The sequence below is a fragment of the Anomalospiza imberbis genome, chromosome Z (assembly GCF_031753505.1).
Source record: "Anomalospiza imberbis isolate Cuckoo-Finch-1a 21T00152 chromosome Z, ASM3175350v1, whole genome shotgun sequence".
NCBI lineage: Eukaryota > Metazoa > Chordata > Aves > Passeriformes > Viduidae > Anomalospiza > Anomalospiza imberbis.
This window is the reverse complement of record NC_089721.1, coordinates 13271226-13290646: the sequence shown is the minus strand read 5'-3', so window position 1 is coordinate 13290646 and position 19421 is coordinate 13271226. Positions and strand designations below refer to the sequence as shown.

Below are 19421 nucleotides of genomic sequence, written 5' to 3'. Positions count from 1 at the left end.
CCCACATCCATCAGCCTCTGCTAATCTTCCAACTACTCTTTTTCTAAGTCTTTCTACTTCTTCCTGCCTAGTAACAGCCACAAGAGAAGGCCAAACCCTCACAGGAGTCCTCATGTGAGAACAAATGTGATCAGAATCCACCATTCAGAGCACACTGTTTCACTTTGCATAATCACACCAAACAACTCTGGTGGGACCAGGGTTGGTCCCCACGTGCAGCTGTCACAGCATGACTGTCCCCTCCATCCCTGCAAACCTGACTGGTGGCCATCTCAGCCTCCTTCCAAGAAGAGTGGTTTGACAGCTGAAGCACTAACCCAGGAGCCTGGAAACACATCTCAGAGGTCAACAAACACACTGCACTTCAATAAGGTCTTGTTATTGCAGAGTAAAACAATCCTCTTCCAGTACTGCTGCTCCCTTTTGCAGTGGTAGACTTGTTTACATACCTGCAACATAGTGAACTCCGTCAGGAGATTGTTCCAGTTAAAATGAATCCATAAACATTTATTGTAATGAGCCTGTTTGCAGACCGGTTTTATCAGGACTCCCCAAAGACACAGCCCAGGAGCAGAGCTGGGGCAGCACAGGCATGGGAATGAGCAGTCAGGGTGGAGGGGAGGGCACAGCCACCCTCCAGCAGCAGCTCTTACTTGTTTAAGAGCAATCCTACAATTATTGGGAAATTCCCTGCTCAGCCACACACCTTGACTAAAACAACAAGCTCTCTGAAACAGGGCACAGGATTATTTTGCATTCCTAAACATGAGAGATGAAAAAATTGCTGCTTCATCCCTTGCCCTTTTGCTAGTAAAACACAATATAGAAACAAACTATGTTTTTCAGTGGACTCTCACAAATACCAGAATCTCAGCACAACAAAACACTGTCTTGGCACTGCCTAAAACCATATGGGATATCCCACTGAGTTATCCATTCAGACAAGTTGTGTCTGTGAAAAATATCCAACTGGTATACTGTGAACATACCCAATATGGACAGGACTGAGCTCAAAAACAGTAACTGCTCTCATCTGAAAATATGGATGCATGATGCTCCACCCTTTGTGCAAGAGCCTCTGTTAAAGGCCAACTTGTGCTTTCTCTTTGGAGTTGCAACCCAGAGGCCTTGGGATGGGGCTTGTACTCAAGGCCTCACCCAGGCAAATGGAGCTCTACATGGGGTGTGAAGCAGCAGGGATGTGACCTCTGCATCCAGCACAAACACCATAAGCTTGGCTGGGCTGCAGTTATGATGGCCACTTCTAGCAGTATTTGAGATGAAGTGAGAGCTACACTGCCACGGCTCCAGGCTCATGGGAGAAAATCTGGTGGAAAGCAGGAGCTGCCCCATCACAATACCACTTTCGGTGGTACAGAATAAAAATTCTAAGAGAAGGGTCCTCTGAAGTGCCACCTGCATCACCATCAGACAACTTCTGTCCTGCAAAAAGTTCTTGAAGATCTATTCCATAATGACCCACTGCCCTTCCTCTAAGACACTCTTGCAAGCTTGCTGTCAATAGGAACAATATTGTCCAGAGGCTTCTCTGTTAACCTAGCAAGAGACAGCTTCTCTGTAGGCATTAGGACAAAAATGACATTTTACAATCCAGTAGTATCTACCTCCCAACACCTACCCTATATGCCTATGAAAGACAAAAGGCACTAATAAAGTGCCTCTTAGTCAACAGGAAAAAAAAAAAAAACCCTTCAAGATTTTGTAACATATTACTGTAAAGAATTATATTCTGTGTCTTACCCAACTCCAGCAGACTGTAAGAATGAACAGAGTTAAAATCAGGAAAAAAAATTACAGCAGCTGACTGTCCTCAAGCCAGCTGAAACTTGACCACAGAAACATTTGGCTAGAGGTCAGCTCAGGCTAATTACTTCAGTACAGAAAGAGAGCCAGGAGTTATAAAAAGGATAAAAAAATATCTTGGCCCTTTTCTATAGCAATGTTGGAGTAAGGTCAATCACAAGTGAATTTAAACACAACATCTTCTCCAGTGGGATGAGAACAGAATCAGCACAAACAGGCAACACTGGGCTAAGAAGCTCCCTGAGAAAAGAAACAGTTTAGTCACAGCACGCTGAGTTGTTTGCATCTACTCTAGTCAGGGAAAAATGTTAACATTCAAAGTAAACCAGAAGTAGACTTGCTTATAAAAAAAAACTTGTTTGAAGTGAGATCTTGACCTTTACATAGTTTCTGAACCTGAAAGGACCTGAAGGAAGGAGAAGGACAAGGACATTGAAATGCACCTATTATGGCACTTCTGCTTTTGCCGCGACCATTAACTCAGGGTACTCCAAATATGACACTTTTTCCCCAGTAACCTCCTCCAGTTTAGCATTGCTTGCCACAGCAGCATCTCTGCAGCTAGCACAGAACAAAGAGCAGCCTCTCTGCTGCAAACCAAACCACAAAATTACTGAGTGAAGGATTAATCTGAAGAGCTTTCCATATGCTGCTGTTTCATCATTCCATTAGATCACAAAGAGGCAAGAACACAAGAGTGTGCCATGCATGTGAATAGACACCAGCAGATCCACCATGAAATAAAAACAAGTGCTGAGAAGGGAACATAACTCCAGGCTCTCCAGGTATGTCCTGAATCTTCTTTATTGCAACTACCAAATATGTGTGCATGTACCTGTGCAGATTTTTTCTGGGTGAAAGGCCTTTATTTCTCACAGTGTGAACATTTCTTAAAAGTTATTTCAGGGCATGACCAGTGACACCAAGAGGTAATCTTTCTGTGCTTGTCTAAAAACATTCACATCACTTTGGCTGATCATGCATAGCTGAAATCACTTTGCCTGCATACCCTCATTCCCCTGAGTGCCAACAGGATGGAGTCATGCTGCAACTGAAATTAGTTTTAGCCCTTCCGATCAACACAATCTAAAACTGCAATGGATTTAAAGTCTTCTTCCCTTGCTTGCTGATATTATGGCTTGATTAAGCCATCAGCAGCCCTTGGATGAATGCCTGTTTTTACAGAGCCCTTATCAGGGCTCTATACTCAGCCACAGTAAGAAACAGAAATAACAAATTGTCTCAGCTGATATGAGCAACACACCATTCACCTATTGTGGACTGTTATCCTGGATATAAAAGGATCAAGGAATGATACCACAGAAACAGAAGTTACGTATTCCAAATTAAAAAACCAACCAACCAAAAACCTCATAAAGGGCACATTTCACTTAAAAAAAAAGTCAAAACCTCAACAACAGAAGAAACATAAAGTTCCACTTACTATGCATGTTTTTATGCAGATTTGAGGACTATGAATAAGTACACTATAAATACAAACTAAACCTATAGAACAGAGGCAACTTTATATTATTAATTTGGTCTTTAATTCAGCTAAATAATTTATAATGATTATAAATAATTTATAATGATTTCAAGTGTTAAATGTTAAAACTGCAAATCGAATCTATTGAATCAATTGCTCACTTTGGGTTTAATTTTTTTTTCCTAGACAAACTTTTAATTTTGGAATAGCGGGTATATGAAATTTCAATTTCAACACCTAGTTTATTTCTCTCTCTATTGTGAGACACACCTTTAGTGCTTTTAGTTGGTTTCTTTTTCCTATGGATTGATGTGTCTGTTAATTACTCTGGTTTAATTTGTTCTTTGATGAATTTAATAGTTCTTTGATGTGTTTAAGGAGCCTTTCAGTGAAACCATATTTGGACATTGCTCTGGGCTTGTACTGAAAGCTCTTTAAAGTCATTCTCCAAAAACTTGGCTAAGAAGTCTAAGGATGGCTGTGGCACATGATGAATCACTTTATTTACAATAAAACGTGCTGTACTTTGACAGCAGTAACGTAATGAACTAGGTACACAGAAGTAGGATCTCAGCTCTAAGAGTAGTGGATCTCTCCATCAGAAAACAATTCTTAAAAAGAGGACTGCAATTATAGTCTTAAGTTACTGTCCACTACACAGATAGAAAATTTTGAACTTGGAAAAGACTCAATTGCTCTGTTTGCCTTTCAGCCCCCAAAACAGATCAAAGCAGTGAAATAGATACATCTCAGATGAAAGTGCAAACATTTAGCTGCATAACATGCAGATGTGAATTGCTGAGCAAATACTCAGCTTTACATATAATTGTATCATTAAGGAAGATTCAGGCCTATTTGCAAGAATGGTAAGTTTTTCAGGCTAAGAGCACTTTCTCAGCTATAGTACTAATTCTTCCCAGGCTTCTCAGGTTTTTTTTTTTTAAGTTATTATTAATAATTTAGTTATTATTAGTATTATTAGTATTTATTTAGTTATTATTAGATAGCAATCACCCAAAAGACAAAATTCTGCTCTTTGCTTTGTTATTTGTACAATAAATTGCAAAGAAAAGTGCTAGAATTTCTTTATATAAGCAAATCTATCTTCCAGTCTGTTGAAGAAATATAATGCATCCATTTAATGTCCAATACCATGTCAAGAAAGCAAAGAGAAATATCTAAGTCTGTATCTACTACACCCTAGTAATCACTACTAAAAAAATGTAGTTTTACTCAAAAACCTTTCACTGGGATAATTATTCACACTTTACATAAAAAGATTAAATGATATTTCCAGATCTGTAAAAAAATCCCAAACCACAAAGCAAAAGATCTTCAGTGTCTTGCCAGCATTGAAGTTCAAATCTCATCAGGACTACAGCAGTGTGGACCCAATCCAGCAAAGCAGTAAAACACATCTGATTTCAAGCAGGCAAGATTGTGTATTTAACATGGCTAAGTAATTCTACTAGCACTGCGAGAGAACTTAGCACCTCAGAGAAATCAGGAAAAAATAATGAAGCACAGGAATCACTGTGCAAAGCCACCTGCATGACACCACTGGGAACTTAGGCTGGAACATGAGGGAAAACAAACAGGATTATTTTATGCTTGATAACTAAAAACCATTTTATATGTGCTGTTGGATCATCACTACACAGCAGGTCAGTTCCACTGTTCAGTCAGCATCATCTCAGTAATCTCATAATCTCAGTGCCAGTATCTGCATTATTATTCAAATTAAAAAAACATTAGCTGGTACTTGGGCAAATATAGTCAGTTAGGTTTCAGCACACGTCATAAATAAATCCACATCTGATCTCTTGGAGCTCTTCCATAACATGAAAACCCCACTCCCTCAGATTTCCTTATATTGCTCTTTCAAGTCTGTAAGGCAGGTTTGAGTCCAAGGTGATAGGAAGAAATTGAGGATGCTTTGTTCAAAAATACTTGGCTATAACATGATTCTGTTTCACTGGAGATCACCAGGAGTTTCATAATTTTGGAAGAGTTTGGTAAAAGCCAGTCATTTTTTGTCAAAGAACAATTTCAGGAAATTAGAGCAAGCAGGCTTTTAATTTTAAATAGCATTTATAAAAAAAATTTCTTCTAGGAAAAAAAAAATATTCAAGAAATTGTAAAATTTAAGTTCAAGGCCTGGTATTTACCCTAGACTAAGGAATTACTTAACAGCTCATTACCATGGGACAAATTAATTACATGGTTTAATCGCATGCTAAATTATTAGTGTGCTCCTAATCAGATTAAAGACTACATAACAGACCTGTATGGCATTTAGGAAGTCATTAACTTGAATAGCACAGTAAGTGGAAGCTAATAAATGATATACAAAGCATTTCTGAGTGCATTTCTGAATGGTCACTCAGGACTCCAAGCACTCACATACTTATTACCAGTTGGTCTGCAGGAAAAGAATAATCTTCCTGACAGAAGGTTTAACATTAATCACTGCATTTTAATTTAGTGCAGTTTTTTATGTCCTGCAGCCCATGTAAGTTTAAGGTATGACATATATTCATTTATTTTGAGTCTGTAATATGCAGACTGAAGCCAACTTTAAATTTCAGTTAAGCTGATGCAGATTTAACGTATGAGAACACCTATTCAATGCAACTGTTTTTCACAATAACTGCAAGCAAAATTATCTGCTTAAGAAGGTATGTGTTAATAAGAAACAGTATGATTGGCTTTCCATGTGTCCTCCTTGAGACCATAGCAGCATTGCTCCCTCCCCTGTTTGCTGCTGATTTGGCACTTTAAGTCCAAACAAACCTGAATATATAAATGGTGAGCACCTACCAAAAAGTAGGTTACTGCATTCAACAACTGCTTAAACTATTTCATATAGATACAGAGAGATTTTTAGCTAGAACCTTAATTGTAAAAATCAGCACAAGGTTGAAAGGAGGACTGAATGAAGCAAGCAAGTGGAGAAGATAACTCAGTATTTTTAAACGCAGTGCTGCCAAAACAAGTTTTCATGAGGTAAGAAATAACTTCTGAAGAAAAGCTGATCTCTGTTCAAACCTTTCAAAAAGTTATTTAGAAGTCTGTTAACTTCTGTTTCTACTTGCACTTGTAAGACCTGGAATACAAAATACCCAACTTTTAAATTTAAAGTATGTTTTGATGAAGCATCTCACACACAGAGAAGGACTATGCCCACATTTACCAAAGTGGCTTAAAAACATATGAGCATTTTTAGATACCATCCAAACAGGATTTCTAAAACCTTTATACTGAAACAATCACTTCTGATATGCATTTTTATCATACAGCTGTTGATGACACCTTTTAGGCCAAAAGCTGTAGGAGGAATGTTGCTAATTTTTAATTGGGGATTTTTCCAAGGCTAGAGTGTCTAGTATTTCCAAATATAGGGAGACTGACTAGTTTTTTTGCTGACAGAATTTACTGAAAGCCAATCTAATGTACAAACTGTGTACACAGCTTGATTTTTCATGGCCTTCAAGTGACTTCTTCCAATCCACGTTTTGTATCATACTATGGCATTATTTTAGCTGTTTCAGTTATCACAGGTCCTAAAAGAATTCTTCCCAATGAAGCAGCAGAAGTGGGGTCTGGTTTGTGTCAATGTACTTGCACACACTTAACACAAACATGCACACAGGCATTTTGGTGTTTTGATGAAATCTGAAGGTGTACCTTCACAAGCACTCAGCTCATTATTTATATCCTCTCTCTCTAGATAGATATGTATAAATATATATTTATATCTTGAGTATTTATATATGTGAGGGGGAGATTCCATCCTGTGAGGCAGATGAGTATGGGTTAGAAGACAAAAGATCTGATGAGCAGGAAGTACCGGAAGGCTCATGGAAAGCCTTTTTTCCTGCGCTGTACAGGTAGAAGGGTACATGACATGGGATCTTGAACAGCTTTGAAATGCGGCTGATTATTTAGGATGGGGAGACAAGTTTCGATTGCTCATTGAGTGATGAAACCAGCCTGCCTTTTAAGGAGAATCATCCAAACAGACATGCCTGGTAACCTCTAGAGTTAATGACCTACTGAACAGCTACTGGTTTAGAGAGTTTACTTCCTAGTAAATCTGCGTGGGAGTCTGAAGCTATCATAGTACTACAATGATGGCTTCGTCTGCAATGGAGATGAAGAGAAATGCCAGGTTGTAATTAGAAATGTGCATTGGAAACTGACAGAGCTTTGTCCCGATGCCCATCATTTCCCGTTAGAAAACTTTACAAATGAAGAAATTAATAAGTGTCTGTAAAATAAGCCACAGAAATAACCATATTAATTTTATAGGTAATTAGACAGACCTATTTCTGAAGAGGTATTTTAATGATGCCAGATAGTATTTTCCATCAGCAAATCCAGAAGCAGTCTGCAGCAGGAGTCAGTGGTATTATCCATTTAACAGACAGAGAAAGGGACACACTGGGAAGAGGAACAGCTTGCCTGCATTTACACCTCAACCTAGCAGCAGAGTAAAGCATGGACTGCAACACCCCCCTTACATACTACAGAATATTACAGTCTTGTGGATACACTGCCAGCCACTTCAACAACACAAAATAAAGCTGTAGTGGATTAAAAAAACTCCAAACCCAAAACCCAACCCAAATCCAACAAACTGACAGTTTGCATTAAGACAGAAAGAATTGAAATTAAGAGAAAGAGAAGCTCATCTGAAACACTCAAGCAACTAGAAAAACCATCTTAATAAGTGTATAGCTCTTTAACAAACAGTAGGAATGAACTGTGCTCTTTGGCTGTGGTAATACCAGTATAGTGGATGTAAGCTTATCATACCACTTTTCAATCAGAGACAAAAGCAATCTTAGCTCAGCACTACAACCTTTGATTTTAGACATTACACATAAAACACATCAACTTTGGACTGATCAGCTCAAAACAGGATACTATGCAACAAACAGGTGCTACAAACAACAGAGCTGCCCAGTGCAAAGCTGTCTGCCTGGCCAAGGGACAGCCTCCACTGATTTTATGACTTCCTTCTCTGCAGGAACTCCATCACAATACCAACTCATTAAAAAAGTGAAACTTTGGAGCACATTCAACTGTTCATTAAAATCAAGTAATGCATTCACATTTTTCCATTGCTGTTACTGTTATTTTACACGGGACCATGGGGAAATAGATATTTACAGATAAAATTCACAAGGTACCAGAGCCTAGGCCTTCACCCACAACTACTCTTAAGTTTATCTCAGACACAAACCCACTCTGTGCTGTCTATTCACAAATATAAATCTCATACCATGCTAGATCTCAGACATATGGTTCAAAAAAAGGAGCAGGCTAAAGGGCAGGACATTGGAGGGAGTTTTCTAAAGCCCTGCTGGGGGCTCTTCTCATCTTAGCACATTAGCCGACTCCTCTGAAGTATGACCAGCAGCCTTGCCTCAGTACACATTTTTATACTGAAGCAGGGAGCAAGACTGCTTGCACAGATTCCTGTCAGCAAAATCTTAGGAACTGGCTCTCTCCCTTAAATCAGGGCACCACTAAACACCGTCACATCACTCAGCCCTGGGCTCTGAATGGCAGTCTCCCCCACAAGGCCATGTGGAAAGTGTTAGTAGCATGGAAGGGAAAGAGCGGGACTGTGACCTTTTGTAGTTCTTGTACTGAATAAATTTAATATCACAGGAAGCTGTATTTCTGGAGAGACCAATGGCTTTCATCTTAAGAAAAACTTTTTAAAAAAGTAATATAAATACATATACATTTTATACATAAAAATGTTGATTCTTTTTTTTTAAAGAAGTCATTAGCAATGATACCATCTGCTCAAATATGTATGACACTTACCAATCACACCAATCTTGTGACAACAGCCATGTTCACATAAGTGTGATGAGACTGACTGCTCTCAGGTTCAACACAAATTGTACAGCAATATTTAATAAATCACTTCCTCATAGCATATATTTTTCCTGATATTATTAAAACTGTGGTATATCACAGCAGACAGAGTTTTGAATTTTCCTGATGGATAAATCAGTCCTTATTTTTAGTTCATTTGTTGCATACAAGTTTTTCTTCCATAATCATACTTATTAGCAGATGACTAGATTCATACACTTGAAAGAAAACCAGTCACACATAAATGCAAAAGGTTTAAATTCTCCCCTGGTAACACCATGTCAACATCACATAAAATATTACAAGCACTGTGCAAATAGCAGCATTTCCTAAGGGTTTGGATCTTTTGGTCCCTTCTGAAAGTTCAGAAGTAGTAGCTTTCATTTACAAACAGGAAACTGAAACACAGCAAAGTTACAGAGGGTGACAGAACACAAGTGAGTTTGTGGTAGAGCTCAGAAGCAACGCCAGACCCTGTGTCCAAGCTGTGTCCTTCCAGTTCTAGGCTGCTCGCAGAGGAATCAGAAATGGGCAGTTTAGCTATGGATCAAATAATTCCCTGAGCACAGAAAGCCAAGAAAACAGAGCACAGAAACAGTTTTCTGTATGGTTTTTTTGGCCGTGTTTCAGCTATAAAGTAACAGAAGTCATTCAAAAACTGTTTTCCAGGTGTACTGAACTTCTGTATGAAAAGGCATGGTAACCACAACAAAGAAGGCTTTGGTTAAGAGCAACACTAATTTATGCATACTTTACAAGCATTTTAACAAGTAACTTTTCACTATTCTGACCTTCTCATTTTCTTGGTGAAATTCATATGGACAAATATCCCAAGCAGAGATCCATGGTGCAATGAATGAATCTAGAGTTCTACCATCTGGTTTCAGAAACATTAAGAACAGAGACACAGAACAGCAAGTTTTACCTACTGTTATTGAAACTGAAGCTAGAAGTATCTATAATTTCTCTTCTATTTAATGACAGTACAACTATGTACACTTAGACAGGAATAGCCAGTTCAAGTCTCATAAAACTGCTACAGTACACAGATAGCAGCTGTAAAGTCTCATGCAGCAATTTATCACCAGATAACTGCTTTTCAGGTTCACGCCATGAACAACCACAGGTCTGAATCCCTTATACAACAGATATTTCTGTGGTGTTTGATTCAAATTTACCCCACTGTATTCTGATTAGGCTTTCAGTAACACATGAAAGAACCAATGAATTAGATATGAATTAAAAGCAATATGTACATTCAAATTCAATGACAATTGTGTCATTTAAACAATGATTTGTTATCTACAATGGTCTGATAGGCATTTTCACATTCTCCCTCACTCATAAAATAGAGATTATTTTTTTCTCTATTTGTTTGAAATAGAGTGCATTTAAAGTCAGCCAATTATTATCCTAAATAACACTCTATATGGGAAATGGCTCATTAAAATGCAGCATAATAATTTTTCTCTGACAAGGAAAAATGGCTTTTAACCACTTTTAAGAGTCATCCAGCCCTCTGTCTCAAATGCTGTCTACTAGAGATTGACAGAAAGGCTTGAAGTCATCAATTTAATCAGGACTGAATCTGACAGCCTTGATTCATATATCTCTATTGTTTTGGGTATTAAAATATGACAGTTAGAATTAGATCCCAATCAGAATTTTGTATAATGCGTATTATAATTATCACCTTCTGCAGGAATGAATCCTAGGATCTCTGTGGATTATTTTAGGGTATTACAGGATATTGTTGATCAATCTGCTCAGCCAACACTGGTAATAAAGTCACTTGCAGGTAACATAAAAATTATCACACTACCTCAAATGTCAGCAGGGGATGGACGATGCTTTACACCTCCCTCAGCTTGACTGCAGATCACGACCTTCTCCAGCCATCCCAGCACCTTCATGAAAACAGGAGAAACAGAAAAGAGATGAGTTCTGGAACAGCAAAGGTCACTTGCAGTGGGAGGACAACATGACAAAATCCAGACTGGTATCCTGGTCCTGCTGTCCCTCAGGCAAGGCCACCAGCAGGGCAGTCTGCCTGGCGGCCCCAAACACAGCACCTGGGCTTCTCACTCAAACTGCAGCCGTGGCCTGAAACCCCGTGCCACTGAGGGCCTGCCAAGCCACAGCACCTCGTGCTAACCTTGACATTAAAATGAACACATATTTAAAAGGCAAAGACAGGTCAAGGTGATTGATTAACTCACTCTCCATGCACATTCCTGGTGAAAATCAGCTCCCCTGGAAGTAATCTCTGGACCACCAAGAGGGTGAGTAGTATCTCAATACCACTACAAAAGCAACAACAACAACTACTACTACTACTACTACCATTTTAGACAATCAGTTACAGCACAGTAATTTATAAACTGGTGAAATTAAGAAAATAACATTTCATTTTCCTCTAAAATGTCTAAGTCTCAGGAAGATGGCATGCTGACAAAAAAAGTAGTATGTTATGTTCTGAATTCCTAAGCACATTTTCACTGCCATGATATTTTGGCACAGCAGCAGCATCCAAAAGAGTTCAGAACTAGTAGCATTTCTATGTTAAAGAAAAATAACATAAATTCAACATGGAAAGATACTTCTTCCCAAGAATTCAAGTGAGCTTTTGAAAGCATTTTAAAAAGTCAGGTATTGGTGCTCACATTGTTTGAATAATTCACAATAATCTGGTTTCTAGTGGGTGGGACTACAAAAAGACAACCAGATTTCACAGTATCAAGCTCTTTAAAACACTGGGGGGAAAAAATCAGTCTGCAAAACCCCACAAATAACATCTAAAGAACAACTGTGTACATGCAAACTGAATGCCTAGGCTTACACTGCCTGAACAAGAAAAAACTGACATTTTAAAAGAGAATTTTCCTTTACTGAGTTAGCAGTAGCTGAACAAAGAACAGTAAGAATCTTTCTGTACCCTCAGAACTTTCTGTCTGTTATGTGTATAATTTTAATGTACAGATAGATCACCAAACAAAGGAAAGCAAAATGTGCTTGTGAGTGAAAGTTTCATCAATATTTCTCTGGAAGCCTTCTATAATGCAATGTCTAAAAGGCGTTCACCTCTGTATTTATACTAGAAAAACCCAAACCAATACCCTCCCGAACTGCCAAATTAGAAAATCCTTCAACATAGAGAAAAATTAAACAGACATTTGAAATAAACAGAAAGCCCTTTCCATGCAAAAGCATGATTAATATGTAGTATTACTATAAACAAAATCATCCTTTATGTGGTTATCCAAAGTAAAACCTGTAAGCAGAATTCCCTCCTGGTTCACATCATGAAACAAGTGGATTAGACAAGTCCCTGCATTATTAGTCTTTACATTAGTCTACCCCATAATATGCTCAGCCAAATTCTATTATCACACTTTTTAGAAAGTGCCTGCTCACATTTCAGCAGGCTGAGAATATAACTGATTGTGTCCCCCATTCACCTGTAATTCTACAAGAAGTCTTGTGTTAATTTAATTTCTGACTTTTTAAAGAGCTCTGATTTTCAGACAGAATAACTGAGCAGTGAGCCACAACTCTCCTTTCCAAAAATAAAAGGACAGCTTAGTGCGGAACAAAGTTATAAAGTCTAAGCCAGCTATTGACTGAAGTGAGCTGCTAAGGACTACTGACAAATTCCTTTTTCAAAACACTTGCTACGGCACTAACAAGGGGAAATGACCTTTATATGACAAAGTCAGACTCCTACTACAATAGGACAGTAAAAATTATTCCAGTAGTCCTTCCAAAATATTTTGAAATCCTGCTCAGCGGCAGAAAAGATCTCTCCGCTACTTTATGGGCAACAAAGGGAAATGTCCTAACTTCTGATTACCTGATTGTACTCAGAACATTTTGTTTCACTCTTGGCAGCTGTGGCGATGTGCTCCAACCCCTGCCGTTTTCTGCTTGTGCAACAGCCACCCAGGGTGGTTGTGACAGCTACATCTGGCTCACAGATACCAACACAATAGTTAAGGGCCATAAATCTTGCTTGACACCTAGGGACTTTGAGTCTTGTTCAACAGCTGAGGGCTAGTTGAGCATGCGCCAAGAGAATACGGCTGCTGTGCAAATATGAACATAAGTCAATCATCTTACTCCATAAACAGTGGACAGCCTGAGGTTTGTTCAGCTCTCCTGTGCAGAAGGGGCTGTGTGCCAGGAGCTCCCCTTCAGCATGGACACCTCTCTACATTAATCCTTGGGGCTCAGAGACTCCTTGCCTTAGATTCTCAGTAAGTGATTAGTAACACGCTAAACTTCGAAGTTTTACCCAAGTGACATAAAATATTGATTGTGCAATTAAAATCTTTTAGCCATAAAGTGTTGACCAAGTCTGGGACTAAGTCTGGATCCAGCCACAATTAAACTCCCATCAGAAAATTTAGAACACAGGGGAGTCCTTGGAACATTGGGACTCATCAGGATGGTCTCCTGGACAGTTTTGTCTGACCCCATCCTCTGTGCTGTAAACAATCAAGTATACCTTGCCACCAAATACTGTTAATCTGCTGACGCATTTACCACCAAATCTTGTTAAATGTCTGTTTTACCTCAATAAAGATATTGCTACTTGTCTCTTGCAGGTGAAGTGCGTCACTCTATCTGTGGCAGCAGCAAGGGGTGATAGCACAAAAAATGCCGGCAGCAACGGTTTAGAACAGCCATATAAGCACAAAATCAGCTATATTTGCACTTAGCTCTGACAGTTCATTATGTGTGAAAAACAGACATTACTGTACATAAGGTAATAAGCTAGATGTTAAAATTATTAGCAGTCTCCCTTTAAAATGATTCTTGGAAAAACGCAGCTTTGCAAAAGGGTAACAGTTTCATGTGAATAAGTGACACAGGTGAAGCTCTTTTTTTTTTCAGAGACACATATTTTGCCAGAAGCACATTTGATTACTGTAATCCACAAGGCAAACAAAAGGATTACAGCACTGAGTTGATAGGGCCCATCCAAACTAGTTTGTTTCACAAAATAAGAAACAGACCCAGATGCATCAGTGCCTTGATTGGGATGTGAGGATCTTTGCCCATTATTATCTTCTCATTATTTCCTAAGCTAACCTACCAGAAAATAATAATCTGGACAAGATGAAATGGATTCAAATGTGTCAAAAATTCTTTTGGTCTTCAAAAAAGTATCTAAGGAAAGGTCCACTGCTGAAAAAAAAGCTGGAAAGGCTTTTGAACCTCTCCCATGTAAAATCTTAATGATGAAGTACTAACTAGTGCAATGTACTGAAAACTGGCTGAAAGGCTCCACTCAAAGGATTTCAGTCAATGGCACAAAGTCCAGCTGAGGCACAGCCACTAAAGAAGCAGCCCAAGAGGAATTGCTGCTTAAATCTCCATTAATGACCTTTTTCACTGAAGAGGAGACAAAACAGTAGAAGAGATTGCTTAGAGGTTGTGGAGTCTGGGGGTACTCAGAAGTCCAATGGACTCAAAGCACAACTGCAGTAATGAAATCTTGCTCTGAGCACAAGGGTTGGACTAAATTATATCCAGGCATCCTTTCCAACCTCAGTAATTCCATGATTCCACAATTCTGTGTATTTACATATCTAACTGAAAAGTTGCAGGCAGTTAACAAAAAAAGAGGAGGGTATAAATTACATGCTTTGGAAGAAAGATTGCAAAAAAAACCCTGTGATTGCATGCCACATCAAAAAGGAGTGGACTATTTCCAAGTAGACACATGATATGGATTCACAAGTCTTACAAGATTGTCCAGGACTTCCTGCCTTTCCATTAAGCTGGACTACCAACAGATGAGTCAGAGGACCCCTGGCACCTGTGAAATCTGGCACCTATTTCCAGAGCATTTGTGCTTTTGAGATTTGATCTAAGGAATACTAATTGTCTCTTTATTCTATTTCTCTTGTATTTTATTTCTTTCCACTTCCAGTTAAACCACTACTCTACATCTTAACTCAAATGAAAACAAAACAATTTGTCTGAGATGTATTCTAATTTTATCTGAAAAGCCCTTTATTTCCCTAGATTGCATCAACTGTTATGTGTGACACTTCCTGAGAGTCTTGAACTATTTCCTAAACCTTTTGAAAGTATTTATCTCAAACAGAAGGAAAAATGGACTCTTCACATGCACTTTTGAGTCATTCCAACAATTTTATGGCAAGTTGAACATGAGTCAGCAGTGCCCTGGCAGCCAGGAGGGCCAAGGGTGCCCTGGGGTACAGCCCCAGGGTGTGCCAAGGTACAGCATCAACACCTGGGCAAGGGAGGGGATTGTCCTGCCCTGCTCTGAGTTGGGGCAACCTCACCTCGAGTGCTGGGGCCACTTTTGAGTGCCACAGTGTAAGAATGACATCAGATTGTTTAAGCGTGTCCAGAGAAGTGTGACCCAGATGGCGAAACCCCCACAGGACAAGATTTATGAGGACCAGTTGAGGTCAATTGGCTTGCTCAACCTGGAGAATAGAAGGCTGAAAGTGTACCTTACATGGCAGCAAGGTACACTTTCCTCCTGGGGGGCAGAGAAGGGGAGGTGCTGAGCTCTGCCTGGTGACCAGTGCCAGGACACAAGGAACTGGAGTGACGCTGCACTGGGGAAATTCAGATTTGACATTAGGAAAAGGTTCCTAGAGAGCACAGTTGGTGTCTCCAACAGACTCCCCTGGTCATGGCACCAAATATGTCAGGGGTCCAAGGACTGTCTGGACCATACTCTTGGTTATATGGTTTAGTTCTATATGGTCCTGAGAGGGTCAGAGTTGGACTCAATGATCCTTATAGGTCCCTTAAAACTTGGGATATTCTGTGATTCTGTGTTCTTTCTTAGGTTCAAACTTCTCACCTTCAAATTTGTAATGGGATTTCACATTCTCAGCTGAAATAATGTTCAGCAACTGTGAACTCACTCCTTAAATTCCCTCATCAACTTTCTCCTCTGCACAGAATTCCCTAAATTCCTTCAAGGAAACACTAAGAAAACACATCAGAACCTTCCATCAGCATTCCCTTTTTCTTGTATTCAGATAGCAAAAACTTTGAATCTATTTAACATTTACACTTGTCTCACCAATATACTCTAGACAAGGGATCACATTCTAGTTCCAAAACAGAGTCTTTTTTCCCCCCCTCTCAATCTATTCATATCTTTAGGAGTCTAACAATAAATCTTGCCCTTCATGCTTTAAATACTTCACTGAACCACATTTGTGTCTTTACAGACTTGGCAATCTTTGCCTCTTTGACATAACAATAACTGGAACATTTTCTTAGCAGCACTAAGCTGAGTAATAACTGATTTTGTTTTGGCATTCATGGTAGAATGAAAGATGAATTTATGTTTTCCATTGCATTATGGTTACGAGTTTATATGTGGACAGGACAGCTCAGGAGGTCTATGCTGCGGTGCAAGGCCAAATATAGGAATTAATACACCTCTTTGGCCTTTTAAAAGAAACCACCAGTATTGTAAAGGATGCAAACACAAATCCAAGCAATTTCACTTGACAAACAAGATAGCTCTTGTGGTATCCAGAAATTCAGACTGCCTGCCTTATGTGAAATATGTCATATTCCCAGCTACAGCTAATTATCTATGAAGAATAGTTTAGTTAATGTTTATAGAAAGTATTTTGAGATCTGGGCAGCTGGAAATCCAGAACTCTATTAGCTGAAACTGTTGCTGACATATCAGTAACTTAAAAGGAAAAGTCTTTTGATAAATTAACAGGAAAATGCCAAGGAAAATATTAGAAAAAAGATCTATTACTGGATTATTGTAGACACTAATGTCCACACTTGAAAGACTAACTAACTTCAAAAGAGCATGGACATAAAAATGTTGCTTGAAGTCTGGAGCATCTTTTTATAATCAAGGTAATAGCCCTTATTGAGAAAAATACATAATGGATTACTTACCTGTTCATAATCCATATGTGGCAGAATAAATAAGCACTAGATTGCTCTTTAATTAAATATAAGAGAGACTGAGGAATCAAAAATAGAAATGAGGAACAAAAAATCTTTACAAGGCTGAAACAAAATGAAAGCTGGAATTTACTAGAAGAAATTTAAAAAATCTCCATCACTACAATTTGCTTTTCAAGTAAACAAATTACTGGGCACAAGTAGCCGGTGACCTGTGTAACAGAAACTGAGAAAATCAGGCAGTGCAACACTGTCAGACATTATCTGGTCCAATCTCATTCTTCACAGCCAGATCACTTAATGGAATTAATGTAATTCAATTAATCTCCTTTTTGATTAAACATTTCTCAGTAGGCACATAAAATGTCAGTTGACATGGAAAACCAAATCTATTAACACTAACTAAAGCAAGAATAAAAACTATGGTTCATGGAACTAAGACTGTAAAAAGGGAGAAGAAAAAAATACAGAATTTTTGAACAGCATATTCAGAAAATCACCCGATAAATGTATGTTGCCAAAATTGTCACTGCTCTAAGAAAAGACATCGCATATAGAATAACTTGGCAAACTGTTAATACAGAAACATACAAACAGTATTTATTGGATCAAAAAAGCTCATGACTAACCAGCACAGTGGGTAAACATTTTATGCTTTGAAGTACAGGGCTTATAATTCAGAGATACAAATGTTATGTTAGGCTTACTGGTGCCTTAGTATGTAACTCAGGCAAAGATGAAACTTCCATGGCTCCCATTTCCCCTTTGCTTTTTGAAATTGTGCAACCTTAGCACATCGTTCTTGAGAACAAAGGAGGGAGATTCAGGGCATAACAGCAAATTTACCTTATCTCCATCACTGCTACGTTTGAGTTTAGTTTGGCCATTAAATCTTGCAGCTGCTACACTAAGTATTCCTAATGTTTAAATGACTGGCTTTACAAGTTCTACAAATTGGTCGCATTCAAACAAAGCGTTACCTGTGAGCGGTTACTTTCTTCAACCCTCTCTTCACTCAATAGCAAATGCAAAAGCCCACTTTGTTGTCATATCCCAAAACAGCTACTCCGTTTCCTGCTGCACTATCACTTCTTTTTCCTAAAGAAAGCTAACATTTGCCATTTCAGCTTAACAGGGTTCAGATTTCACTGACACGAGAAATTTAACTCTTCATGAGTTACTGAGCATTTTGAGTTTCACTCAAAATTATGTAACATAATGGGCTGATCTTTCTACACTTCTGAAGTATGTTCTCAGCTTTTCAGTCCTGAACTGCACTTCCTCAGAGCTTCTGCAGTCAGGGGAATCTGGACATCACTTGGCTACACAGAGCAATGCCTAAAACCTACACCACTGAGCATACAGCTCCAAAATCTGCGTGACTGGTGCTATCAAGGAGCTCCTTTGAAGAAAGTAAGCACTAAAGAAAGGCGTGTAAAGAAGTTTGCTGATAAGAAAGGTGTTGAAGTCAGCCAGGAGTGAAAAGTGTGGCTGGGAAATGCACAGGCATGTAAGGCTGAAGGGCTAAAATGCAGCCCGTCCATCTACTCTAGATGCCCAGCCAGGGGCTGAGTTATGAATCCAGGCCTCACCAGATGTTCCTGAATTATGCTGAGATACTTGTGGCCTCAAATACTGCTGGAATATGAGTGAATGTACTAATCATGTTCAAAATAAATATTTTGTTATTATAAAATACTGGTCTTAAATTTTGTTCATCAACAATCACCACTGAGGTATCATGTAGCAGGCAAAAGAGCCACTACAATTTACATCTTAGTTGTGGCTTTTCTATTGCCCTCTGTTGCAAGCTACATATGTACTTTATGTATTTTCATATTCTAAATATATTTCTATTGTGGTAATCCTCCACAATTTTGGAAAACAAATCCTCTTAGTGCTAGAGAGATGTCTGTTTAACAAAGCCACAGGAGCCATATATGCTATGGCTTTTAATAGCTGTTTTCCAAACTCTAAAAATTGCTGAAGAAGAAACATTTTTTGTTCATTTTAGTCTTCTCTTTCTTCAAACTTTCAAAATTTTTAGTTTCTAAAATCTAAATCTGAAGAATGACCCTACAACAAAGAAGCTAATAGATCAGGGAAAAAATATTTTTTTTAAAGGTCTCAAGCAAGATACTCAGTATTTTATTTCAGAGCCCAACATTTCTTCTACGGAGATCTCCAATCCAGCTCCTTAACTCACTGAAGATTATACATGGCTTTACTGGCCTGTATCACCCATGGAAAGAGAGACCCAGAAGAGACATTTTATGCCTCAATTTCT

At 38.6% G+C, this 19421-nt stretch overlaps 1 protein-coding gene across 2 annotated transcripts in view; it reads right to left on the bottom strand.

Annotated features, from left to right (window-relative positions):
- The window catches only part of GHR (growth hormone receptor), a 151466-nt gene that overhangs the window by 69152 nt on the left and 62893 nt on the right, over window positions 1-19421 (bottom strand). For both annotated transcript variants that reach the window (XM_068176157.1, XM_068176156.1), the window contains exon 2: window positions 11028-11112. The gene's annotated coding sequence lies outside the window, so the exon portion shown is untranslated. The remainder of the gene's footprint in view (window positions 1-11027; window positions 11113-19421) is intronic.